Source organism: Melospiza melodia, chromosome 9 (genome assembly GCF_035770615.1).
Source record: "Melospiza melodia melodia isolate bMelMel2 chromosome 9, bMelMel2.pri, whole genome shotgun sequence".
NCBI classification, from domain to species: Eukaryota; Metazoa; Chordata; class Aves; order Passeriformes; family Passerellidae; genus Melospiza; species Melospiza melodia.
The window spans coordinates 18,577,318-18,601,691 of record NC_086202.1 but is presented as its reverse complement, the minus strand read 5'-3'; the positions used below and the strand labels follow the sequence as shown (position 1 = coordinate 18,601,691).

Genomic DNA, 24,374 nt, shown 5'->3' with positions numbered 1-24,374 from the left:
TCTATGCAGCACAAAGCCTGACCAACCCAGGAAGGAATGGAAACTCCCTGAGGAAATTTGCTGCTAGATGGTGTAACATCTTCATCAGCTGACTTACTTGCTCATAATAAGACTTAAAACAATCTTTTAATGCAGGTTTGGAATCTTTTTCTGCTAGAGGTCTTGATATGAAATCTCAGAGCTCCATTAAAAAAAAACTCCTTTGGTTTTGTGTTTTTGTCATTGCTCTGAAGATTAAAAAAAAGCCCTCATCCAATGATTTTAGTATATTCCTGTGTGCATCTTAACTTTTCCTAGCTACTTTGACATTTCAGATGGATATAGCTTATGTCTACTTTCTGTACACTACATTTTCCATATTTGCAAATATTTCAATCCTATCAGCTTGTGTTGGCTCCAGTTTGAAGCTTTGATTTATTTCATTTTGAGCTTGTTCGGACTCTTCCCCTACTAATGTATGTTACGTAATGCTCTTCTAGAGATGACAGATGTGCATTTTCAAAAAGAGGATCCTGCATCTGCATTTCAGTTTAGTTTACTGTAGCTTAATCAGTACTTTGTTAACAGCAGTATTTAAGAGATGTTATCAAGCCTCATGCACCTCACATGCATTTGTTAACTTGACAAACAAATCTAATCAACAGAGCTTAAGGGAGAGGAACTAACACTTCCTTTCCTGCAGTACCTTTCACATTTCACTTCTAATGTTGTACTAACCTTGAAAAGAGTCCCTGTATTCAGACCAGGCAGATATAATTCTGGATTACTGCTATTTACAGCTCTGAGTCTGCCCATGCATCTCGCACTGTTTACCAGCTTAGCTGTAACTTCTCCCTTTATTATCTCAGTTCCTCCTTTCCTCCACCAGCTAGTGCCCCCCAGCTAATCAGCTTCATTAAGTTCAAATATATTTTTAAATGATGTTATTGAGTAGTTGAAATCAAAAGAAAGACTTAAAAAGGGGACAAGAGTTTCTTCTGCAAGTTCCCCATCTTCCCTTTGAAAGTTTCTCAATATACAGGAATATACAGGTGTAGACTACACATAACCCACAGAGAAACAGAGCTATCTGCCAGCTCTGGCTAAGTCCTCTCCAAATAAGAATACAGTTATTTTTATGAAAGTAATACAACTAGACAAGCAAGCAGTTAAACTACAGTCTCAGTAAATAATGGTCCCAAAGCTCTTAGCAACCCCTTCCCATGATTTCAATGGAAGCTGAGCAGCATCTGGACCCTGAAAAACAAGTTCCTTAAAAACTGTTCCTTTCAAATTAAATCAGCTGATCAATGCAATTATGAACTAGCTTGGTTAGCATTCAAGAAAACAAATGTCACTTCCCTCTGTTACAATAACACAATAGTACAGTCAGTACAGTCCCCTAAGAAACAAAGAAATTACTTTTGTCTGCTCCTGTTACTAATAGCAATTTACCTGCATCAGAAGCATCACTAATCAATCCTGATGTCCTGTGGAAAAAAACAAAGCACCAGGTGCTCCACACACAGCTGGGGCAGTAAGCTCCTGCTACAGATGCAAAACCTCTTTAGCATCAGCAGTCTGCTGGTTCACAGACATTTTTAAGAAACTCCCTTTGTATATTTTTTATTAAACAGGTCATAATAACATCAGTAACAATCCCCGGGACAGTCTCAAACTACAACAAGCAAAACGAAAAAGAAGTAAAGCAAGAGTTTGATTCTCTACACTGGAAAGTCCTAGTGATGGAGGCCAGGGAGAAGCAATAGACAGGACTCCTGTTTTCTCAGCCAGCAAATTCCTCTACTTGCTCCATTGAATTCCCAAATCTATTTGCATATGGGGGTGCCATTCACTCTCTTGCCTCAATAATCACCATTTCTCCTCACCCTTCACATTAAAGACACCTTGCCTCTGAACAGAGCAAGTCTGGCACACGAATCCCACTCACAGCAAACTGTGAGTCTTTACAGCTTTGTGCAAGCAGGACATGACACCACAGCCTGTTTAGGGCTTGCCTTATCACTTTTTGCCATGATCCCATCAACTCCCAGCACGAGTAGAGATTGGCTTCCTGGGAAATGAATGCCTCTCTCCAGAAGAGGCATTCTTCCCTCCAATTTGGCACTGAAGCCACCCTGCAGATCAAAAATTAGGATGTCTTCATCACACAACTTGAAATTTTTCCAGAAGATATGGATGAAGACTTGCTTCGTTACAATGCCCACTGTCAGAGAAGAACATGCCACAGTATTATACTCATTCCTACAGTTTCTGAGAAGAGCTGTCTTTCCCTTTTCACTACATGTCCAAAAGCGATGCACAGCAGTAACCTACATGGATTCCAGTGTGAACACAGCTTTGGGACTGGCTCACCAAGACTGCTGCAGCTGGCTGACTGCAATTGCAGATCATCCTGCAATCAGCACAGAAGGGTCCACAGTACAGCTACAGAATACAGAACCCCTCCCCTCATCCCCACCATGTGCAAATGCCAAACCCCACAAAACTGGACAGCAAGTGATATCAGGCACAAGGAAACACCCCAGACCTCCAGAGTAACTCCAAATCTATGGGGAAAAAAGTGCTCCATGTGACAATTGATATTTTTAAAAAGAAAATGTAATGAAGATTATAATCCAATGGAAGAAGAGACATACTAATACATATATAGACCAGAGAGAGGAATTTGCATCAATTGCTTGCAGGTAAATTTCTAGTCTAGTACACAAGTCCACATGATACAATGTAACACCTATAGATAATTTATGATCCTTTCCCATTCTTCATAATAACCATTTTGGTGCTCATAAAACTCTAAATCAGTTCTGAAATCCAAGGAAAAATTTCACTGTATTTTTATCTTCAAAATTATTAAAGATTATTTAAAAAATGCATACGCTTACATTGAAGACAACAAAAGCCTGGGTCTCTCAACCAGTATAAATATTTACAATGCAAGACCGTGATGAAACAGAACAGTCTAACCATTGTTCAGTGAGGACATTGCTCACATTCTATATTGTACAGAGATAACAACAATGTATTTTTAGGAAAATTCTGTGCTACATCACTTATTTTTCTTTACATCAGAGACAAACAGTTGTAAAAGCCATTTACAAACAACAGGCACCTAATCAACATTCTTCACTTTTGTTTAACTGCTACCAGGCAAAACACTCATCTTAAGGCAGAGTAAAAAGAATATACTATTGATTATATGATTCTGTGTTTTGAAGAAATGTGAAATCATTCCTTCTTTGTCTTTGAGTGAGTAAGAAATTTCCAAAGCCATGCACATAAGAATGTATTTCTTTTGAATGATTTACAAGTTAAATGTCAGGTAACTCTTTATTTATAGGTTCAAGTTACAACATGTTTTTGCTGCGGAAGCATTAACAAAATCTAGATTTCTGGATCACTCTGACAAGCCTTAAACACTGAACTCACATTCTTTAGGACTTGCTCAAAGCAACTGGAGAGCCCAAAACCAAAGTCTGCAGAAGTTCAAATGCAGAGTAAAAAGAGCAATGTACCAAAAATCCTGTATACCTAATTCTTCTGCTAACTTGCATGTCACAGATGAGTTGAATTTCAACCATAAATTCTCACATTTTAAAGTACCCTGATTTCTGATGCCAAACTCACTACCAGAAATCATTTGCAATCCCCCAGATTTAAAAATTCTAAATACATGTTAAATACAGAGAAATACCATGAGTCATTAAAGTATAACAAACTTCAGTGAGAACTTTTTATTGAGGAATATACTCAGGCATAGTATGTTTCCTTAAAGGCTTTATATTTCTATCTTTTTCCATTTTGATACCTTCTCTGCACATTTGCTATGTCCAAGAATCCCCTGTGAAACGGCAATGTGGGAAGGACCAACACTGGGACGTGCATGAGAACTTTCCTCCAGGCAGAACAAAGTGCTGGGGGAGTAGAGTGCACACCTCACTGACAATGCTGCCCATCTTTATTTCAAGCATCACCGACACAGAGGTGTGCTCACTGGCTGTGGTTCAAGAAGGCAAATCATTGAAGTTCTTTGGTTTAGCCACTTCTGTGCAATGGAAGGATAACAGTGCTTCCACTTCCCATTTCCTGGCTGTTCCAGCCACACAGATAGCTTTTGTGGGGTGGTATTGTTCCTTACCACGGCAATGTACAGCACCTGGCACAACCAACAGCACAGACTGAAGCACTACAGTAAGACAAGCAATAACAGCCATCACATCTGAGTCAGTCTCTCAGTTTCACACCTGCATTGTCACCAAAAATTGCCAGATCTTGATTTGAGAAAGTTGCACGGCAGACAAACACGGTATTTCTCATAGACTTCAACATGAAAACTATGCCTATAGTTTAAGAACCTCTGTGTCATAGCATTATCATTAAAAAGTAAGGCTGTATAAAGCCCACAGACAGAGTCCAGGTCTGTGAACAGAACTAAATCCCTTCCAGTGCCAGAACAAGACAGCCTCTTCCAGCTGCAACCTTATCATGGGATTTGCTGGGTGGTTGAAAAGTCTGGCATGTGTCTATCATATTTTAAGTGTCCCTGGTGTAGTTTAAAGGCCAGACAACTGTTTCCAGATGGCTGACAAGCAGCCAGAGCCCAGCTCGCTGTGCCAGAGCTGACACGGACACGCGCTGGCAGCGCGTCCCTTGGCGCGGGTGCTGTTGCACACCAGCCCGCTGGCACGTGTGCGCTGCTTCTGACCGTCCTGCCCCCACAGCAGCGCTCTGTGCCACCCGAAGGGACTGGCATCACTGAAACCCACAGACAAGGCATTCTTACCACAGTCTATAAAGAGCCATTCATCCCCACTGTACCTAAAATAGCCGCTGGATGCAATCATGAGATGAATACGTGACTGTGGATTCTTTTAAATCACTGCCTTCTTGCACAGACAAGGAAACAGTGTCCAGCAGTTGCATCCTCACCCGTTGTCCCTGTTCTCAATTCAGCAATAAAGTGTTGACCCTTTCTGTCCCACCCAGTATCAGTCCCTTCATTTCTAAAAGCATTTAGAAGTTTAGAGATTTTATGAGGAATTTAGAGAAACAGCAAAAAACTCCACCACTCCATTCCTATGCACTTGCAAGCCCTCTATAGAATCCTACTAAAGCAAACCCATCACAGCTTTCTACCGCCAGAATTACAGCAGTAAAGTCCAGCTATCATCCACTAGCTGCTCATTGCCACAGACACAGACACTGCAGAAAGCCACTGAAACAGAGTGAAGTACCCAGGTACAGAAAATGGTGCTTACTAATGAGAAACACTCAGAACTGCACAGGTCTGTTCCTTACTGCTGGAGAACAGGCTAACTTGCAGTGCCCTTCTGACCTACTCTTAAATGATTACCAGTTTTTACTCCAGCATATGTTTTAAAGCAATCTCCAAGTGTCTAGTAAGGGAGAGGGGAGGCCCAAGCCAGCAGACAGCAAAATTCTGTGAGACAAAAGGTGGTTTTGAAGGAACATGGTGGTAACTGGAGCAATACAATGGAATGGATACTGAGATGCTGTTGCGTATCTACAAGGCAGTAAAAGAAGCTGCTATACGAAGTTCTCCAAAAAGGAAAATAAAATTCAGGAGCATGGCCACATCACTTATGCCAACTGACATGTCACATTCTTCAACCCAATCACATTTAGAAGTGACTTTTCTGTCTTTTCCCCAAGCACATGGTCTTTGCTTTAAATTAGTTTAAACAGGAGCCGGTGAGATGAGTCAAATGCGCTAAACGAGGCCAGTGCAACTCTGGTGCATACGAGCACTACTGTAAAGCCTGAAACACTCATGAAGATAAAACCTGAAAGAAACAGTAGTTTTGATCACCTATCTGTTGAAACTGAAAGCTAGAAGGAAAAATTTATTTATTTATCAAGCTAAAATATCATTAGTCATCATGGAAAATCTACTGCTTGAGAAAAGGCAAGCATCAAACCTGTTGAATTTCACATCAACAGCATCCTTCACTGCAGAGAGGAAAACCCACAGAACTCCACCCTAATCTCCTCCATGTTTTCCAGGACCCATACCTGCTGACTTTCTGGTTTCCTTCTCTAAGTAGCTACAATTACAATAATATTCAGGGACATTTGCTCTCCCAAAGAGCAGATGAAAAATAACTACAGACAAATAATTTGAACATCTATAGAGTTAGGTTAATGGAGAGGTGGATAGAGGATTCTCTATTAATCATATCAAATGGCAAATGCAAGTTTGTTTTTTCTTTCTCAATTGAAAAAAAGAAAACTACCTCCTGTTCCCAATGCAGCAGAAGTTACAAAGTCAAGACAAAAATCTCCTCCATTTTCTGCTCACTTAAAACAGTTGGCTTGTTCAATTCCAGATAGTCCCATCTTTAGCACAGGCTCCCACACATGGGCTGTACAGCACATCAAGATGTTCACAAGGTATATAAAGACTAAAGATGTCTTCTGCTATTTCTGAAGTGACCAAAACACTGCTGCTTTCCTCTTAGAGGACCCAGTCATTCCCCTCAGTCTCTGGGCTGTACAGGCAGCAGCACTGTGCCTGGGAACAGGCCCGGTCCCCTCGGCATCACAAGTGACCTTGTGCCTGGCACGGTGCTTCCCCACGGGCTGTGCTCTCTCTGGAAGAGGCACAAAGCCTTGAGCTCAGAGGAAGTTTCACTCCCTGTTTTTCAGGGACACATGCTATTCAGTGAATGGAATTATCTGGCAACATTACCATTATCTTACAAAGAAATAATCTGGTACAAGCTCACATCCCCTACATTTCCTGCAGTTGTTAGAAGTTTCACATCTCAGCAAGGCCAGCTGATCTCTCACTGCCTCATTACAGACAACAGAAGTCAACTTAAGAAATGAAATCCACAAGTGGCTAAAAAGTACACAGATCCAAATCTCAGGAGATGTGAAATACCTCAGCTAAAAAGGCTCCCTCTTCCTTGCTGTGTTGCTTCGGCAGCAAAGCAACATAGGCGTCTTAAAATGCTCAACCTAACAGCTTCAAGCAGGAAACAACAATGCAACATATATATAATGTTCTTTCTGTGCTCATGGATTGGGTTTTCTGGGGTAGGTGAGGTTTTTTTTACAGGAAAAATAAAATCTCTAGGAAGCAGATGCCCACCAAAGAGGGCAGCTTCTCTGCCTAAAAAGAAGACACTGCTGGAAAAACTGCACCCTACTGTAAAGGCTCAGCATAAATGAAGAGCAAAGTTGCTACCATCAGTGTCAGAACAGCTGGTCTCCCTCTAGAATTACCTCTCCAAACACTGATTCTTTCCAGACTGGCAAAACCACTTCAGTCTCTGATCTTGTTGTATACGCAGGTTATGAATTAGAAGACTTCTCTAATTAGAGATCACCAGTGGAATTAGAAGGTAGATTATTTTTAGCAATTGTCTGATTGAGCTGGAGCTGCACTCAGTTGCAAATTAGTTACTGCTTTTTCTAAGACTACATTTTACACTTGAATTTCCAATACAATATTTAGTACCTCTTCAAAAGCCATCATCTACTAGCAAAGATGAAGCAGCTATCATACACCTAAGAAAGTACTTAACATCTTCAAGTTTCTCACTCAAAGCCTAGAAAAAACAGCTAGGGGAGATGAAGAAATCTGGAAAGGCAGAGCCATCTTCACACTCCAGTGGTGAAGGCATTTGCAAGTTGGAGTGACCCATTCCTCTGCAAGCTGTCATGCTGGAGTGCATCTTTTCGAGAAGGGGTCGTAGAAGGCCCAGAGACAGTGAAACACACTGTTTTTATTGCTCACCAAGTTAAAGCATGACTTAGCCTGCTAGGGATTTTTTTTCTTTTTTGGCACGTTACAATAGAGGAAGAAACAGAGGCCCGCAGAAGAAAGGCTTGGCTCAGAAACTTGCCAACTGTCCTTGACTCAGAGGGGTCGCTGGACACAGGGAATAAACAGCCCCTCAGAAAGGCAGGCCTGTGCTGCAGTGTGTCCATGTCACTGGCCTTGGCGGGATGCACTGCATACAGGCAAGTTGCTTTCCACTCCCATTCCCTGCTGACAAGAATTACTTTCAGACTTGAAACCCAACAGTTTCATCATCTTATTAAATTCCCAATTCCTGGCTCAGATGTCTCTCATATGCATTAGTGAGATTACATCAACCACAAAGACCTGCCCATGAGCTACACAGGATATAGCTCAAAAGCAATCACTCAGAGGTTGGATCATCAGCTCTCTGAGTTTCTCTTCCCTCATTCATAGAAGCAGCAACGTGAACTGTGTGACAAGGGATAAGTGTATGCTTTGTAGTGTCATGTGGAAAGGGAGATAACACCAGAGCATCAGGATGCAACTGGAAAACACGCCTTCCTTGAGCAGAGCATCTACCCTGAAGCAGAACCATCCCTGCAGCCTCCTCCCACAAGGCACAGACAGCAAAGACAGGCTAAGCCAAACCCATGCAGGTCTTACAGAGCACAGAGCCTTAATGCAGCAGCTAATGAGGACTTGAAAAGGCAGCTGACACACAGCCAAGCAGCACGATGCCTGCAGGGCATCACAGCCCTACCAAGTCTCTGCAAAACACCTGGAGTTCTGCACAGTGAGAACATGCCAACTAAAAAACTTCCCAGTAGGCAAAGATGGATGAGACAGACTGAACACGTGTCCAAGCTGACAAGTAGAGCTCAAGCAGACAGAAAGCAAACAATCATAACAAATATCTAACAAGACACAATGAAAGATCACAGCCAAGAATGAAATGCATGAGGTATCTAATTCCCTCTCTATGTAAGGAACTGATCCTGCATTCTTTGCTCTCAGGCTGCTGGACCACATGATGCCATGCTTGCCAGGGTATCACTAACAAAGGAAAGTGAGTGAGAAATTGTATCTTGAATCACACATGTTCATCTGCAACTGAGCTGGGATCCTTGCCCTGTGGTTGGAGAAGCTGATACCAACACCACCAGTAAATAAAAGTCTAGGTCTGGGGCAGATACAAGGGCTTCAGGGTCCCCAGAACACCAGACACTCACCATGGGAGATCCTGGGAAGAAAAACACCACCAAAAGACTGGAAAGCACATGTCAGATTTACCCTACTGCCTCTGGTATGTAAATATACAGAGGAGATGCTTCCACACCTCACTAGCAGCATCACAAATGCAGCCTTACTGAGCAGGGGTAAAATGCAAGGAGCACTCAGGCAGGCTTAGTACCAGGCACAGGGCTCTGGCAGGGCCATCTCCTGCTGCTTTGAAGCTGCAGATCTAAAATACCACTTGCACACTGCCTCACTAGAGACAAAGCCACACATTTCATTTAAGAAAGTAATCAGATGGATTAGGAAAGGTCAAAGAATAATAATTTTGAACTTTTTGCCATTTGGAAATTATAACAGTGTTGCAAGTTCTCCATGCTTTCCCTGGAAAACATCACAGGGCAGTTTTCCTATACTTCCAGGATAGCACAGAAAAAGATACTTATCTCTAAAAGGTCTCAGGAACTGCAGAGCTCTGCAGGTGTACTAGAGCAGGACTCCTTTTCATACTCTGCCAAAGCATGCAGCAGCACACACAGAACAATACAGAGAGCTTTCAAGCCGTGCAATTTTGCAATGATTGGTGAGAACTTCTGCAACATCAGAAACACTCAACTTGAGCAGTCTCAGTACGAGTTTCCTCCCCTGTCAGGTCTGACCCTAAGATAAAGGGTGCAAAATAGATGAAGATTGCTGTCAAAATAATCACAGAAACAACATACATGCCCCACACAAAGGAACTGCTAAGAGGCAATATATAGTTCTCATGCCCCCAAAAAAGAAGATATTTCAAGGCTTCAATAGGAAAACACTGCATAAGAACACCAAGGTGTTTAAAAGGCTGAAATCTGATCTTGTTTTTATTAGCTCCTGCTTCATTATGCCAAGAGCAAAGTTAAAACTCCCTTCCGTATTTTAATCAAACCTGCTACTGTTCTTTGCTAATTCCCAAGATCAAGCCAGCCTGACAAGAATCATGTAATTTTACAAGGGTATCTCTCCTCCCTCCACCCCCTTAGTTTTCAGACATTAATTTTGTGAAGAACCTGATGCATCACGGCAGCTCTAATTTGGTAACAATACTTTGCATTTCTCCTAAGCTTTCAGAAGGCCTTGCAGTGGAAGAAGGCCATTCCACAGCAGAAGGATTGGCACAGTCTGAGATCATGCATTTGGTGTCCCATGGTTTCATAGGGGCCACTCATCCATGTGGCCGAGCTTATGTTTAGAGAGTGCCATCCCCATGGGCTCCAGCACAGGGCGAGGCTGCAGTTCTCAGCTGTGACATTGCAATTGACATTCCATTCTTTCTGCCACATCTAAAGTTCCAGCAATTATGTGACATTTAGCCAACAGGTTCAGAAGTTACTGGCAGTGTGACTGCACAAACCCACTTCCCCTTAGAGAACAGGTTAAAAAATTTAAATAAAAATCCAAGAACCTTACAAATATCATGATACAGTTGACAGCTGAGTTACAGGAAACTAAGGTGTGCATAGGTGAAGTAACTGAAACGGGAAAAACAGGCCAGAAGCAGGAAAAAGACTCAGATTTCCTGTCTCTCACAAAAAAACCCTTTTTAGCTGCAAGGGAACTTCCTCTTCTTTTTAAAGCTAAGCAGATTTTTTTCTTCTCATTGAAACAAGACAGCATTTAGTTCAGTATGCATTTATCATGCTTGGTGTAAAAAATCCTTTCCTCTAGAGATCACTTGCAATGTCAAAGAGCAGCAAATCTTCAGCCCACCTGCTTTTGTGGATTATAAGCATGCACATACATACACACACAGACACCTTTTATAGAAGCAGTTTCATTGTAAATCAATGGTCACAGATTGCACTTGAGAAAAAACACTGACAACTGTCCTCCCTAGTCCTGGCACTTACAGCTCAGACTTGGCAGGCAAGCTCAAGATGATTATTCTAAAAGCTCTAACAATAATCACAGCTAAAAGGACATTTTGGATGCAGAACTGCAAGGGGAACTCACATCATTTACTAGAAGAGAATGAAAAATCAAAGCCACTGTCAACTTCAGAAAGAGTCAGACTGCTCCCATGAGTGTTTTCTCCTCTGTCATCACCTATGGTAAACTATTACCTCACGCTCTTCACATTCCTCTGGTATGCCAGACTTCACCACGCTTGTGTATGAGGAACCAAAAAGCCACTGCCAACTTTCACTTTCTATCCACTGTAGCAGAGTTCATCATGCTGTAAAATGGAAGCCCCTTAAGAGTGGTTTGCTGAAGGAGGGCACGGAAAATATGCAAGGAGACAAAACTACAGTCAGACGGAGTCATTTGCAAGAATTTATTGCTATAAGGTGGCCCATGTTATGAAACCATGGCAGAGCCCTGTATTGCATCACTTCCTGTTCTCTAATCCATGAATCTTCCCATAAATATTTATATGCACATAGAAAAAAATACATAAACAGAAATATGCCACATTTTTCCATTAGCCTTTCTCTTCTGACTGATGCATTCATAGTTACAAGAGATTATAACAAGGATTGGCATAGTAGTGAATCACCCCCAACAGCACACTGTGCTTTTACAACTAGAAATAGAGGGATCAGAGAGATTAATCCTCTGTCCTGGATGAGACAAGGAGCCAGTGACAGGGAAAGCAAATATAAATAGGCAGAGAAGGCTTTGTCTTCCTACAGCTCCCACTGGTGCTGAAGGAGTCTCTTCAACAAAGAAATGCTTTAGGAGACCTTTATGGGTGACATTAACCAAAGACATCCCTTTTGAAAACCCTGCAGTAATCTGGAGATGAGGGGTTCCCACCAATAATCCTGTGACACCAAGGACAGTAAAGGCCAGGTGCACTGCCAAGGGAACTGCTTACAGTAGAAGATCTGACTGAAAACTCCCTCAGTATTTATAGGGGAGGTTGTTCAGAGTCAATTTGTTGCTTCCTTCAATTAATGGTACTCAAATGGTCCTCTAGAGGCAAAATGCACCTAAATCTCATGTCTAGAAGCCAGTTTTCCCATGTCTAGAAGCCAGTTTCTAGTTCCAGTCCTAGGAGTCGTGGCAACGTGTGGACCCTCACACATCGGCGTGGTGTGCCCATGGAATTTCTTGTGAAATGAGAAAGCAGAACTTCAAACTCAAGTCTAGCAACAAGAAGAGAGGCACAACTCCCTTTCTCAAGCTGCACAACGGCACAGAGTTATTAGCAGTAAGTAAGTCTGAGTGACAAATTATTCTGGTCATTAGAATCAACAGATCAGTCCCAGGGGAAGCCTAGCTATTTATTCAGAAGCATTGGGGTTCTTTTCCCTACAGATACTCTTCCTTGCAGGCCCAGTACACACACTAAAGAGGAACCAAAAAGCTTTTTGAAAATAAAGCACATTTGAGAGAAAGAGAGGCACAAAGGATTAGTACACTTTTTAAAAAATGAGCAACTTTATGAGTAAACTTGAACCATATTCTTTTTTTTCTTCCTTTTTTGATTTGTCACCTTCTAGCTTCCTTACCTTCCCCTATTAACCAATTAACCCTTTGATTCAAAGGATGAAGTTTCTCATCCTGTGTCAAGGACACAGGATGAGTTTGACAGAAGCCAAACTACCAGCTCAGGAACGAACAGCTGACAACATTTTCATTCCTTGTAATGAACCTCTTATCTGGATGGCCCATAAACACATGATCTTACTGAAGCCCAAACTGGGAGACAAACTCTGTCTTAGCTGAGGCACCTGTTAAAGGATGTTCTTAAGCATGTTTTCCCAAGGAGAAACTCTGGTGCTGTTGTTCACCTGCAGCCTCATCTGCAAAATGGACTGGTCACATGTAATTCTGTCCTGATGCCCTCTGAAGGGCAGATATCAAGGCATTCCCAACTGATACACAGGATTTACCTACCCCCAAAATATACAACATTTATATTCCATATGAATTTTGGCCACGCATTTTGCAAGGTTTACAGCTGGGATCCTTAAATGAGTCTCCATGGATAAAGTGCTCATCTGCTGCCTTTATTTCATATAACTATGGAAAATCTCAGCCACACTTTCTAGAACCTTTCACTATTTTCCACCCATGACATATATACATACTACACATATAAGTAATATATGTGTATTTTATCTAAAATTTCCAACACTGTTTTCAGTTGAGGCCAATCAACCACGACATTCTGCCAGGTCAAATTCAAAATTTGCTACTAAGCCCCCCCACCTCGCCTGCAGGTACCAAATGTTGAGCTCCAGAGTGGCACACACTTTCAAAAGACAGAGAAGTTTAATAGTCATTGACAAACACCTTTGATCTATATCAGCCCAAACAGGATAACCAGCAGAACATATAATAAAGGCCAGCCTTCCTTCTCAGTCCCTGGGGAAAAGAAATTGCAAGCACTAGAAACTGCTGATGGTTGAGAGCTCTTGCTGTTGGTGAACTGTCTGGCTGTCTGGTGATGAGTTACATTTAAGGGTAACAAAGCTCTTAAAGCATAGCTTTAATTGCAAAAAAAAAAAAAAAACAGGCTTCCAAGAGCTCTTGTCCATTTACCTACCCCAGAATCAATAAACAAACACTATGTAATCCATTATTTGGTTTTTTTTTAATGCTTCACATGAATGTGGATACCTTGATAAATCCCACAAAAACATTGTGGGAAATAGTGAAAAATAACCTGGTTTAGAAATTAAGAGTTCTTTTGGGAAGTTTTCAGTAAAATCCAAGCAGAACTAGTAAAACTGACCCTATCTCAGCAAAGAGCATTTCAACAATCTGGAGCTGTGAAAATTCACAGTGAACAAAGCCCACCCAGCAAGTGTAATGCCAGCTCTGCTGCGCTACATCGAGCTGCCACCAGATCTTTGCAGTCATTCCACAAGTCAGCAAAACAGAAGTCCCAGCAAACCCTGCATGAGCTCTGTATCACTATGGAAATTAATACAGTGAATGAGATGTGCAATCTACATGGCTCACACAGCTCCTGCAGCAGCCAGCACGAGATGCTCCCAAGAAAGAGCTGGCAAAAGCAGGAAACGGAGAACTCATCCCCCAGGAAGATTTCCCCTCTAATACCTTATGCCCTGCAAGGGAAGATTTCCCCATATTTCAAGTTTTTATTCCTTATAGCCTTCTACAGCTTTCATAGTCACTATTTGTCTGCCACACACAGACACAGTCCAAGCACAAGGTTGTTCAGGGTTCCTGAAGTTCCTCCTTTCAATGCCTGTTAATTTTTTATGGTCCATCTACTGGCTCTTAAAGAATGCCAGTTAAACACTTCTACAGGATCAAGAGTTCCTTATTTTTTTGGGGGGGGGAGGGTGGAAAGGCAGAACAAGAGCAAAACAAAATCAAAAACAATTAGGAAAAAAAAGAAAATATCTCATTCCTGTTTTCATTTTTTCCTGGCAGACAGCCACGCACATTCTATTATTCACACTTTCTGAAGCTAGCTATCAGGCAGGCCCACTGGGGCTGACTGAGGTACACAGCAGAAAAGATCCATAGCAGGAAACTGCTTTTTCTTATGCAGCAGGATCAATTCAGGGCTTGTAACAACCACCTCCAACTCGTTCCTTGAGCAGCATTTCTACTGGAAGTTGTCACACTCCTGCAGTGCCCTGCCTTCCCCACTGATGTCAGTGCTTGGAAGAGCAGCAAGGAAATGAGTCTGTCAGACACTTTGGTACATTGCCTAAAGTACCTGTGACAGCCTCAGCAGCTGGGAAGGCCTTTCACCCTTGAACAAGTGAGAGTTGCTTGTCCAAAATAAGTTTAAATTAAACAAACAAACAAAAAAAACCCCAAAAAATAAACAAACAAAAAAAACCCAAAACACCAAACTAAAACAAACTCATCCTGAAAATATAGAAAGTTCGTCCAGCATGCTGAATTAATGTATCCTCAGAACAGCTAAGACTGCACAAAAGCAGCCTGGGAACAGGTGTATTTTCTAGCACTAGACCTCACCTGAACATCTCCAGCAATTCTAGTCCCATATCCATATACTGAGGCACAAAAAGCATGCAGCTTTTCTTCCAATGTGACACCCCAAAACAGAAAATCACTTCTTTTAACTATTTTATCTCCATAAGCAGAACTTCTGGCTAGGACTAGCTGAAATCCAAGTAAAAAAAATAAAATCAAAAGAACAACAGAAAACCCAACAACAAATATTGAGTGAATTGTTAATTTCTTAAGTTTGCATTAGACCTAAGTCACACCAAGTTCCCAGCAAAAGGCCAGTTGTTCAGACTTCCACAGCTCTACCATTTTCAGCAACCACAGCAGAATCAAGTCTCACTTTCTCTGGGCAGCCACACGGTTGTTCTGAGGAGAATCTGGCACCAAACAGTTTGGGCTACAGCTGAGAAGCCGCAAACAGCCCCAGCAGGTATTATTCATACCCTCGAGCCAGGAACATTGATGTTTCCAGGAACCCTGGTCCTCAGGCAGGCTTAGCAGAACTCTGCATCAGTAGAAATTGATCAACGTTGACAGATTTCAAACAAAATATCTTAGGTCTAATAAATAAAGTGGTTTTCAAAGAAAACTTTTCTCTGAAAATGTTTGACTAGGACTATTGCTAGATCAATCTCAGCCTCATCTGACACTACTCCAAACCAATTTTAGAAGCACAAATTCATAAAGACTGCTGCTGCTTCAGCTGAAGCGTTACTGTCAGACCGGCTCTCTCCCACCCCCATCTTCCTTCCAGTATCTCTTTCCACCTCCACTCAAGCTCTAGCTAAATTGTCCTTTCTATGTTTATGCTGCTGGGTTATTACACACATTCGCGATGCCTGGAAATAGACCAGTCCTTTGCCCACTGCAGAGCTGAGCCGTGCCCTCCTGCACTGCAGCTTGAGACCAACTGATTTGGCATTGGCACACTGTAATTCTCGCTTTGTTTGCACTTTCAGCGTACCAAAATGAGGCGAAGTTAAAGTGTTACAGTTTGGAACAACTCGAGCATTACTCCGCCTGCCAACTAGCTCCAAGAAGCATGAAGGAATTCTGACCATTCCTTAGTCTGCCGTGAAACTTCACGATTCCTTACGAACGCGTTGCTACCAGCACACCTTGTGCACTGTTTGTATCTCTGTTCCACGCTGCTCACGGAACGCGAATTCGCGTCCTCCTCCTAACGGGACACCTGGAGCAAACACGGTCCCGTTCCCACCGCTGATCCGCGCTCGGTTTCCCCGAGTGCAGCAACACTAATGCTCCCAGCAGCAGCAGCTGAGGCTGTGCAGACAAAGACGGCGGAGGTGGGAAAGCCTCTTACCAGGGAATTAGGTGCCGCTTCCCCAGCTCCGCCGGCGGAGCAGCCCTGAACGCGGCGCGCCCGCCCCACGGTGCCCCCAGCCCCGGCCGCCGCACGGACCCGCGAGGAGCCGGGCCGGGCCCGCCCCACCTGCCGGACCCTGCGGGGCGAGCGGCTGCCGGCGGGGCCGGGACGAGCGGCGGCCGCGGGGCAGCGACCCGGGCAGGCGGCCCCCGCACCAGCCCGCCCCGGGCCCGGCCCCGGTACCCAGCCCCGGTACCCGGCCTCGCGGCGCCGGACCCGGCTCGGCCCCCGCGGAGGAAGCGGCGGCTGCCCGCGGCCAGGGCGGCGGCCGAGCCTACCTCGGTGGTGCCCCGCACAGGGCCCGGGCGGCGGCTCCTCCTCCGGCTGCGGCGGCTGCTGCTGCCCATGCCCGGGGCCAGGGGGCGGCGGGCCGCGGGGCCGGGAGGCTCCTGCGAGGCCGGTCTCCCCCAGCTCTTCCCCGGCTCCTGTTTACCGCGGCTCCCCGGCCGGGCTGCCTGTCAGCGCGCCGCCCCGCCCCGGCCCGCCCCCGCCGCCATGGCCCGGAGCAGCGCGGGCAGGCGCGGCGGCCGCTCCGCTGCGGGACGCGGCTGTCCCGGCCCCCGATCGCCGCCCGCTGGAGCCTCCCGGAGCGCTCGGGCTGGCGGCGCTGCGGCCCCGCTGCCCCGGAACGCGCTCCGGGCACCTGCGCGGCGGGCGGGCGGGGGCGGGACCGGCGGGCACCGGGAGGCGACAGTCGGCACAGAACGGGTGCGGTCCGGCTGTCCCGGGCTCAGCCCTGCCTCCCGCAGCCGCAGGCGGGGATGCTGCTGTCACTGGGCTCAGGGTAAAACGGGTCGCGTTTTAGTACATAGAATAAAGCATCTTAACTTCACAGGGTGCCATTTAACTTTTTAAAATGCAGGGATGTTGAAAGCCTGAAGATGGCTAATAGCTATCGTCGTAAGGTGTTTTGTATTCATGGCTCACCTGCACTTATTGATTTATCAGCAAAAAAAAAAAATGTCAACGAAAAGCTTCGTGTTTGCCCCATACCCATGTCTGGGTGCCATACTCTCTTGACATTTTACACTTTTGTTATGCAAGCAGGATGCTTTAATCTCTTCTTCCCAAAGATATCTCCTGAGATATGCTGGAATAGGTGAACTATACTGAGGGGAAATTTACAGGAGGAAAAAGCAAAGTGAATGAGAATAAGTCAAGGGAGAGTTTTCTGTGTTCATGATGTCTATCCCACTTGGGAATAAATGAAAAAAACCAGGAAAGTAGGCATCTTCACTGAACAGTTTCTGTCACTGAAGCACGGACAAGAAAGCAGATATTATTCAAAGAATAAAAGAGAAAACAAAGAAACCTCCTGACTTGACATGAAAATTCATTCACTAAACCTAAGTTGAATTTTTCATCTCCTGAATCTGCACTTTTCACAATAATTTACAGGGCTCCATGGAGATTACACGTACCCACTGAGAACAGTGCAAAAAGCGAAAGATGAGTAAGGTAACCCCTTTTCATGCAAAGATCACTCCTTACAGAAAAATGAAATGTTACATGAGGTTTGCAGAGCACAGAGAAGCTGGGCTGAAATACTCTCATTACACTGCAGAGTTGGTACCCAGCACCCCCATGTAGTGAAGGTGGGAGAAGCACCACCCAGCATGTATGGTGTGTCTTCCTGGGAAGAGGAGAGTGTGCAGAACTCCAGTTTAGTCCTATGTAGATTGAAGTCAAGCAACTTAGATTGTATCCCTTCATAAAATAGGGTATGGAAACATGCATATGTGATGATAACCACTGTCCTCTTGATAGGCAGCATAGGTTTGTAAAGAGAACCAGTACTGCTGGCTTATCTTGAGGCCACTGGGATTTCTTAAGGGAGGATTTTTCCTTCCTTCATGCTCTCAATCCATTTTGTTGTGTGATTTGTTTGGGTTTTTAAACATTTTTCGGGTTAGGAATGTATTCCGCTTTGGGAACAGCATAGCTCACACTCAGTGCTGTGTACAAGACTAGGAAAAGGGCCTGTAGACACCACTGGAATAGAAGTAGATATTATACAGAAAAATGGTTGCACAAAACAGAGCTTTTCCAGGCAAAGTAGAATAACTAAGGATTAGGCCTGAAATGAAAGAATCCACAGTAAACCACTTTGCAGATCTAAGCTTTCCCTGTGTTTTGCAATTCTTACTCCATGGTCTCTGTTTCCCCAGAAAGTATTTTATTGTCTAGTATTTTAACACATTGTTGTTCTTGGCTTAAAGTCTCAGCAGCAGCCTCCTGAATACAGGACTGCAGAAATGAGACTAAAGCCTCGATACTGAAGGGCAAGCACTACTGTGGAATATCCTGAATGTCTCTCAGCCCTCAGTAGAAAATACAAACCTAAGCTGTTGCAAATGTTCTCCCCCTCAAACTTGCTGCTAATTTCAGAAATAGGAAAGAATGAGCAAGCTTAAGCTAAAGGCCATTAGTCAAATGGAAATATTAAATTCTTCCAGCTAGTGTTGCTGTTTGAAACCTGAGTAGAAGATACAAGGCTTTAAAAAATTACGGGAACAGAACGGAACAGTTCAATTTTGCTAATTGAATAGCTCTAGCTCAGAGTTACAGAAAAAACATAGTTTGAGAATATGTGCCTAGAAATGCACATCACACTTAGCTGAAGAACTGATTGATCTGCACAGAGAGCTGCCCCAATGCCCTGCACATGAGATCTGGTCTGTGAGCACACACGTGGCCTTACTTGGCATCAACAATAAACACAATTATATTGAATTTATTTAAAAAGACAAAGCAAAATTTCTCTATGCCCAGGAGACTCCAATCCTCTCTAGAAGCAGCACAGATCTAGCATATGGTTCTAAGTCTATGTTTTATTAGAAATACTTTTGCTCCTTTTAGCACAAAGACCTGGAAAGGGGTATGGGGCAGAAACCCTGAATAGTAACAACTGTTGTATAACTGTGTCCTTTTTCCTCCTTAGTTATTACAATACATACAGTAGTTATGTGGAAAAGCATAATTCATTTTGCCCAGATAATTATAAATGATCTTTTTAGTCTACAGTGTTGGTCTGAGCACCTGCATGTCTCCATAGCAACTCCACAATATTTCAGGGATTACTTTGTAATTCCACCGTGTTTTGGATCTAGTTTTTCTCCAAGCCAGCTCAGTTTTCTAGTTCTTTCAAGCTGCATATCCTGAGCTGTGTGTTCTCCCATCTGTTCACTCTCCTGTATGCACATTACTGGCCAAAATAAAGCGGTATTTCTCCAAAAGTTCTCCAATGACCTTATGTTTTACTGAAGGTGAGCCCAAGGTTCATTCCTTCCTGTGCTAGGTGAATAAAACAGATTCTGGTAGGAGAAGGCAAAAGTGGAGTCATTAGGGAAGGTGAACAGAACTGATGGGAATTCAAGTAGAAAGATGAAAGGATATAAAGTTTACATCCTTCCTGACTGATTAAGGAATCAGCTTTTATCAGAAAAGCACCAGATTTCTAAGGTTAAATCACCTTTAACAAAAATGTTGCCAGAGCACCAAGAAGATGATTTTGGAGACATCTTAACAAATGCTTTTTCAAAGTGCCTGAAATTCATTAAACTTTCTTCAACCTCAGATGCAGTACTATAAATCAGCACTATAGCAAATACATGTTACCAAAATCTGGCCTTTGAAAATCACTATGATGATGTGGAACCCATCTCAGGGACAGAGTGGCCTGAGCCATTAAGGTCTCACATGGAAAAGAGCAGGAGGAAAGAGCATCCCTGCCTGCAGAGCAAACTGCAGCCTCTGCCAGTGCAGTGCTGAGAGGTGCACGGTGGGTGCAGCAGACAGTGGCTGCAGCCAGTCCCACACACAGCAGGGTTAATGGCACGGTGTGTGACAAACAGGCCTAGGACAGCACACCCCAGCAGACTTCAGCAACTCTTCAGCAGCCATGTGAGGGTGCCTTTGAAGGCTGAAAAGACTGGATTCAGCTTTGAATCTGTCTCAGAGCAGATAAGCTTTCAAAGTAATAAAGTCTAACCCAGGCCTCAAAACCACTGTTCTCTGTAGAAGCTTTCTGAGCCTCAAAACTAAAGGCTGGCAAAAACAACAAACTGACTTTTTGAAGTGATTTGTCTAGGTAAAAGTAGTCATCTGGGTATGGGTGAACTGGCTTGAGAGAAATCCAATCTATAATGTTAAGGTGTCACACTCAATTCAAGCTTATAGCCCTGCAAGTCATTGTCATTTAGTATCCAAATAAAAAAAGAGCAGAAGGTACATTGGCCCTTTCTTTGTATCCCAGTCAATTTAATGCTTATTCAAGGCTGGATATGCTTTACTAGAAAAAAAGTGAAGTTCAGGGACAAGTAATGCTTCTCCAGAAGTCAGGTGGTACTGCAACTTGGTCTAGGGCTCACCATGTTCTTCCCCTGGTTTGAAAAAGACAGAAAAAATAAAGCTTTCTCCTCTACTGACAAGAATTTGGAAAAAGGATCTGGCCAGTTTGCTTCACTTTCACATTTGTTACTCAGACCATTAAGGAATGTATAGAAAGGCATTTATCCCAAATATGCAGAGTAGGAATGCCATTTTCCAAGTCTACCTCTTAGCAGCCAATACTCAGCTCTGGCTCTCCCTGCTGCAATTAACAGATTGCATGCCACCGACATGCAGATATGGTGCAGGTATAAAAATAGGCAGTGTGGTTCAGTCTAACAGTCCCCACACAGCATCTCCCTCAGCAGCACAGCTTTGGTGCTGAACTCAGCCACATGTTCCCCCTACAGTGCTTTCCTGCCCTCCTCCTCATACAAATGCTGTTTGCATCCCGTCCAGACTAGATGGAGATTAATAATCCTAAGCATTTCTATGGGACCTCCTTGGAAGAACCCTTGGCATATTTCACCTGGTATTGTTTTAATCACAATTTTAGAGGCTTCCTTTGTAACAGTGCCTTGAGTAGCTTATAGCTGAACACACAATACAAGAAAATGGGAAGCAGAGAACTGTAGATGACAAAGTATAATGCAAAATTAGAGGAGATTTGGAGGACAGCAAGCATAATTAAGACTCTGAAATAGTAAAGACAGTGAATTGCTACCATAAAAAAAGATGAGTAAGAGGGGATGTGATTCAAAGACAGAACATACTGAATATTCAGGAGTCACCGTTCTCTCTTTCTCATAACACTGGACCAAATGAATTTCAATTTAAAAACAGTAGGAAATACAAAACTGCAGTGAAAGAAAATTCCTTTCACATCACCTATATAAATAAGTGAAAGTATGAATCTATCAAGATTCAAAAATAGTTTTAGATCTTTATGGACCTCCAAATTAATATCACACTGAGATAGGAAGTTCTTCACTATTCAGACTAGTCATTAGCATAGGATCCAGTGTCCTGTTCCTGAATACTTGGTTAGGGAATTTTTGCACCTTTTGAAGTGCCTGTTACCTCCTATTCCCAGAGACAGATGGGGGGCTGGATGATCTCAGGCTAATTTTGATGAGTCCTATGTCTCCCCAAAACAAACTATCTGTGATTGCTGGCAAGACAGGAGATGCTAAGAAGAAACTGTCACTCAACTCTCAGTCTCAAGACCACATATAAAACCAAAGGTATTTCATTATATATCTGTGTGGTAACTTGGCATCAGCCAGTGCAGGCTTTTAGTAAACAAGGCCCATTATGGGCAATGGTTCTAGCACGTAAGTACAAGATTCAAGCAAAATAAAGTTTATGAATAGAAGGGAGAGATAAAAAATTATTCACTTTTAAAAAATCATATGCATTTGCTAAAAAAACTCCTCACAAAGAGAGAAAAAAGAGAGGGCATTTTGAACCCCCCAAATTTTCCTTTTAGAAAACTTCAGTGTTTTCATTTCCTGCTCATTAACACTCTTAATCACATAGCATGTAAATAATACTATTTTTGTGATTAGGTACTGTTTTGAATTTCTGGTACTGGGCAGAACACCTAATTTCAGCAATAATTCACCATCCAGATGTGATTAGAATGTAATTCTTATTGAGGTATATATACACACTTCCTATATATATGGTACATAGTAATCAGTCCTTCTGAAGATTGGATTAAAAAGGATTGAAACAGCCTTAAAGTGTGGTTTAGAAATAAATTTCTGCCACTGTAAAGCTTTTTGAATTGCAAGGCTAGGCAAGACAGTAAAGAGTGGTCACTTGAGCAGTTACTGGCATACCTTCCTCACACACCACTGAATTTATGCTTTGATATCCTCATTCTGAACCCATAAGAACAAAGACAGCAACACTTGTCTTTTTAAAGTAAGAAATTATAGGGACATGCAGTATTTTTACCAGACATATCTGGTAAACCTAGCTAAACATATCATCCAACAGGCTTGGCTAACAGACACCTCTGAAATCCACTCTTGCAGCAGGGTTAGTGGGAAGGGAGGAAGGCTGTCTAGTCTTCAATACATTAACATTACCTAATCAATTGCAGCATGAAACCCAGCATAGAAACAAGTTTTTGAGGTACTCTTCCATTCAGATTTTTTAAAAAAACCTTTGGAATTAGGAAAAGGAATGTATGCTATTGCTGACCTCCTCAGATCTGTTCAGAGCGGGCTGAGTAAGGGTCATAAACAACTAAACACACTTTATTTCTCGTTATTGGACAAACCCAAAACTTTTTGGCATTTTTAAATGCCTCTGCTGCCCTCTGGTGTTGCTTCTCTGCAGCTTCACACACAAAACGAACGCAAGAGAAATCCAGCAAAATCTGCCTCAACGTCCCTGTGTAGGAGGAGTTATGCACGAACGAGTGGATTCTCTTCCAGATGCGGTTCTCAGCTCCATAAATGTTCTCATGTAAGCAGCTGTGGCTCAGTGCTAATGTAGATACCAGAAAAACTGTCAAATGCATCTCAAGATGAACCTGATTTACATAAAGATTGGAAAAACCTGACCCAACACAAAAGCTGCAGGTGGAAGCAACTCCTTATGGGCAGAAGCAATGCCAAAGCCACAATTCACACCCAAAAGATGGTGCCCCATTATGAAAGCTGGAAGGACTTGAAAAGAAACAAAGTGCATAATTCATTGTATGCAAAAAAAAAATTTTGTTATATGAATTAACAATTCTGGCCTTGTCTACAACTGAAGATTGTGAGCAGAAGGCATCACTGCAATTACATCCCAGGGGACTGCAAAGTGAATAGACAGAAATAAATTGTAACCAGACAGGTTTTTATCACCATGGGCTTCTAGAGATTCCAGAGAAAGGAAGTATTTCCAAAATCATTTCTGACACCTCTGTGGTGCCTATCAATTTGACACCAGAATCCTGGAGAGCATTCAACAAGAGACCAGCCTAGTTTTGCCTCACACATAAAAGAAACAAGCAAAAAAAAAATTGGCAGGAAGGTATAGAAGAGCACACACCAAAGTAACTGTTCAACTTCCACTATGTAAACTCTTTATAATACAATAATCTAATTACATGAACACAGAAAAGCTAAACATTTGTGTTCAGCAGATGCACAGCAGCATGGTACACCAATACTCAAACCCCAAACCATTTAGGTAAGTTTACACAGTAAACAGTAATTAATCCATAGCAGAAACTAACACAGGACTTGGCAAAAGCCAATAATCTGAATTAATGACTGAAACAGTTAATTTCAAAATAAAGTTCTCTTGTGGCTGTACTACTGGTTGGAAATTAATGCCTGTAACACTTAATGGGAACAAAACCAGTAGAGTTCTGAACAAGAAGTATTTGTATTAAGTATAATTAAAATGAGACATAATAAAAATGATGAGAAGCTATACACGGGGAAATTAGACTATTGGTGCATTGCATATTCTCAAAAGGCATTGATGTGCACTTCATTACACATGTGCAGAAAGGGAGAGTGAAAATTGAGATGTGACTTCCAACCACGCATCTGTTGTGTAGTTGTACTAAAATTTGAGTATGGCTATTCCAATATACTGCAAAACAATTTCCTGACAACTATACTTAAGCAAAATCAGATTAAGTGATCACAGACCAAAGTTTAATTCCACTTCTTACCAAATCTATACTGTACCTACAAGAAGTGC

The 24,374-nt window shown here is 42.8% G+C and overlaps 1 protein-coding gene across 2 annotated transcripts in view; it reads right to left on the bottom strand.

Moving 5' to 3' along the window:
• The window catches only part of MARCHF8 (membrane associated ring-CH-type finger 8), an 88,236-nt gene extending 71,565 nt beyond the window's left edge, over positions 1-16,671 (bottom strand). For both annotated transcript variants that reach the window (XM_063163621.1, XM_063163620.1), the window contains exon 1: positions 16,610-16,671. The gene's annotated coding sequence lies outside the window, so the exon portion shown is untranslated. The remainder of the gene's footprint in view (positions 1-16,609) is intronic.
• Between the last annotated feature and the right edge of the window lie 7,703 nt (positions 16,672-24,374).